The sequence below is a fragment of the Camelus ferus genome, chromosome 3 (assembly GCF_009834535.1).
Source record: "Camelus ferus isolate YT-003-E chromosome 3, BCGSAC_Cfer_1.0, whole genome shotgun sequence".
NCBI lineage: Eukaryota > Metazoa > Chordata > Mammalia > Artiodactyla > Camelidae > Camelus > Camelus ferus.
Genome location: NC_045698.1, coordinates 116,727,608 through 116,731,669, shown reverse-complemented (window position 1 = coordinate 116,731,669; position 4,062 = coordinate 116,727,608).

Here is a 4,062-nt window from a genome sequence, read left to right as displayed (position 1 = left end):
AGATAGCAACTGATAAAAACTTTGAGTTCCCACAAGCTACGTGAAGGACGGCATTCACACACACTTATCTCTCAGAACGGAGCATGTGGAGAGACGTTCTTTCATCTAGCACAAAGGGAACGGGTTGCAGGAGAAACTTTTTCTCTGGTTTCTCAGTCTGTTTCCTAGTGCCGGTTTGAAGTTCCTGCAGTTTTCACTGTAAAACTGAGTTGCAGCTCGTACCTACCCATATATATGTATGGAGTGGAGTTTGCAAGTGAAAAGAAACTTTGTGTTCCCAGCAAGCAATGTGAAGGACGGCTTTCACACACACTTATCTCTCAGAACTGAGCATATGGAGAGACGTTCATTCATCTAGCACAAAGGAAACGGGTTGCTAGAGAAAATTTTACTGTGGTTTCTCAGTATTTTTCCTAGTGGCGGTTTGAAATTCCTGCAGTTTTCACTGTAAAACCGAGTTGGAGCGCGTACCACCCCATATATATGTATGGAGTGGAGTTTGCAAATGAAAAGAAACTTTGTGTTCCCAACAAGCAAGGTGAAGGACGGTTTCACACGCACTTATCTCTCAGAACAGAGCATGTGGAGAGACGTTCGTGTATCTAGCACAAAGGGAAGGTGTTGCAGGTGAAACTTTTACTCTGGTTTCTCAGTATTTTTCCTAGTGGCGGTTTGAAGTTCCTGCAGTTTTCACTGTAAAACCGAGTTGGAGCTCGTACCTCCCCGTATATATGTATGGAGTGGAGTTTGCAAGTGAAAAGAAACTTTGTGTTCCCAACAATCTAGGTGAAGGACGGCTTTCACACACACTTATCTCTCAGAACTGAGCATGTGGAGAGACGTTCGTTCATCTAGCACACATGGAACGGGTTGCAGGAGAAACTTTTTCTCTGGTTTCTCAGTCTGTTTTTTGTGCCTGTTTGAATTTCCTGCAGTTTTCACTGTAAACCCGTGTTGGAGCTCATACCTCCAAATATATATGAATGGAGTGGAGATTGAAAGTGAAAGAAACTTTGTTCCCAACAAGCTAGGTGAAGGACCGCTTTCACACACACTTATCTCTCAGAACTGAGCATGTGGAGAGACTTTCGTTCATCTAGCACAAAGGGAACGGATTGCAGGAGATACTTTTACTCTGCTTTCTCATTCTGTTTCCTAGTGCCGGTTTGAAGTTCCTGCAGTTTTCACTGTAAAACCGAGTTGGAGCTAGTAACTCCCCATATATATGTATGGATTTGAGATTGCAACTGAAAAAAACTTTGAGTTCCCAACAAGCTACGTGAAGGACGGCATTCACACACAATTATCTCTCAGAACGGAGCATGTGGAGAGACTTTCTTTCATCTAGCACAAAGGGAATGGGTTGCAGGAGAAACTTTTTCTCTGGTTTCTCAGTCTGTTTCCTAGTGCCGGTTTGAAGTTCCTGCAGTTTTCACTGTAAACCCGTGTTGGAGCTCATACCTCCAATTATATATGTATGGAGTGGATTTTGAAAGTGAAAGAAACTTTGTGTTCCCAACAAGCTAGGTGAAGGACGGCTTCACACACACTTATCTCTCAGAACTGTGTATGTGGAGAGACGTTCGTTCATCTAGCACAAATGGAACTGGTTGCAAGAGAAAGTTTTACTCTGGATTCTCAGTCTGTTTCCTAGTGCCGGTTTGAAGATCCTGCAGTTTTCACTGTAAAACCGAGTTGGAGCTCGTACCTCCCCATATATATGTATGGAATGGAGTTCGCAAGTGAAAAGAAACTTTGTGTTTCCATCAAGCTAGGTGAAGGACGGCTTTCACACACACTTATCTATCAGAACTGAGCATGTGGAGAGACGATCGTTCATCTAGAAAAAAGAAACGGGTTGCAAGAGAAACTTTTACTCTGGTTTCTCAGTCTGTTTCCTAGTGCCGGTTTGAATTTTCTGCAGTTGTCATTGTAAAACCGAGTTGGAGCTCGTACCTACCCATATATATGTATGGAGTGGAGGTTGCATCTGAAAAGAAACTGTGTTCCCAACAAGCTAGGTGAAGGACGGCTTTCACACACACTTATCTCTCAGAACTGAGCATGTGGAGAGACGTTCGTTCATCTTGCACACATGGAGCGGGTTGCAGGAGAAACATTTTCTCTGGTTTCTCAGTCTGTTTTTTGTGCCTGTTTGAATTTCCTGCAGTTTTCACTGTAAAACCGTGTTGGAGCTTCTACCTCCCCATATATATGTATGGAGTGGAGTTTGCAAGTGAAAAGAAACTTTGTGTTCCCAACAATCTAGGTGAAGGACGGCTTTCACACACAATTATCTCTCAGAACTTAGCATGTGGAGAGACGTTCGTTCATCTAGCACACATGGAACGGTTTGCAGGAGAAACATTTTCTCTGGTTTCTCAGTCTGTTTTTTGTGCCTGTTTTAATTTCCTTCAGTTTTCACTGTAAACCCGTGTTGGAGCTCATACCTCCAAATATATATGTATGGAGTGGAGTTTGAAAGTGAAAGAAACTGTGTTCCCAACAAGCTAGGTGAAGGACGGCTTTCACACACACTTATCTCTCAGAACTGAGCATGTAGAGAGACGTTCGTTCATCTAGCACAAATGGAACTGGTTGCAAGAGAAAGTTTTACTCTGGATTCTCAGTCTGTTTCCTAGTGCCGGTTTGAAGATCCTGCAGTTTTCACTGTAAAACGGAGTTGGAGCTCGTACCTCCCCATATATATGTATGGAATGGAGTTCGCAAGTGAAAAGAAACTTTGTGTTTCCAACAAGCTAGGTGAAGGACGGCTTTCACACACACTTATCTATCAGAACTGAGCATGTGGAGAGACGATCGTTCATCTAGCAAAAAGAATCGGGTTGCAAGAAAAACTTTTACTCTGGTTTCTCAGTCTGTTTCCTAGTGCCGGTTTGAATTTTCTGCAGTTGTCATTGTAAAACCGAGTTGGAGCTCGTACCTCCCCATATATATGTATGGAGTGGAGGTTGCACCTGAAAAGGAACTGTGTTCCCAACAAGCTAGGTGAAGTACGGCTTTCACACACACTTATCTCTCAGAACTGAGCATGTGGAGAGACGTTCGTTCATCTAGCACACATGGAACGGGTTGCAGGAGAAATATTTTCTCTGGTTTCTCAGTTTGTTTTATGTGCCTGTTTGAATTTCCTGCAGTTTTCACTGTAAACCCGTGTTGGAGCTCATACCTCCAAATATATATGTATGGAGTGGAGTTTGAAAGTGAAAGAAACTGTGTTCCCAAAAAGCTAGGTGAAGGACGGCTTTCACACACACTTATCTCTCAGAACTGTGCATGTGGAGAGACTTTCGTTCATCTAGCACAAAGGGAACGGGTTGCAGGAGATACTTTTACTCTGCTTTCTCATTCTGTTTCCTAGTTCCGGTTTGAAGTTCCTGCAGTTTTCACTGTAAAACCGAGTTGGAGCTAGTAACTCCCCATATATATGTATGGAGTTGAGATTGCAACTGAAAAAAACTTTGAGTTCCCAACAAGCTACGTGAAGGACGGCATTCACACACACTTATCTCTCAGAACGGAGCATGTGGAGAGACGTTCGTTCATCTAGCACAAAGGGAACGGGTTGCAGGAGCAACTTTTACTCTGGTTTCTCAGTCTGTTTCCTAGTGCCGGTTTGAAGTTCCTGCAGTTTTCACTGTAAAACCGTGTTGGAGCTTGTACCTCCCCATATATATGTATGGAGTGGAGTTTGCAAGTGAAAAGAAACTTTGTGTTCCCAACAAGCTAGGTGAAGGACCGCTTTCACACACAATTATCTCTCAGAACTTAGCATGTGGAGAGACGTTCTTTCATCTAGCACAAAGGGAACGGGTTGCAGGAGAAAATTTTTCTCTGGTTTCTCAGTCTGTTTCCTAGTGCCGGTTTGAAGTTCCTGCAGTTTTCACTGTAAAACCGAGTTGCAGCTCGTACCTCCCCATATATATGTATGGAGTGGAGTTTGCAAGTGAAAAGAAACTTTGTGTTCCCAGCAAGCAATGTGAAGGACGGCTTTCACACACACTTATCTCTCAGAACTGAGCATGTGGAGAGACGTTCGTT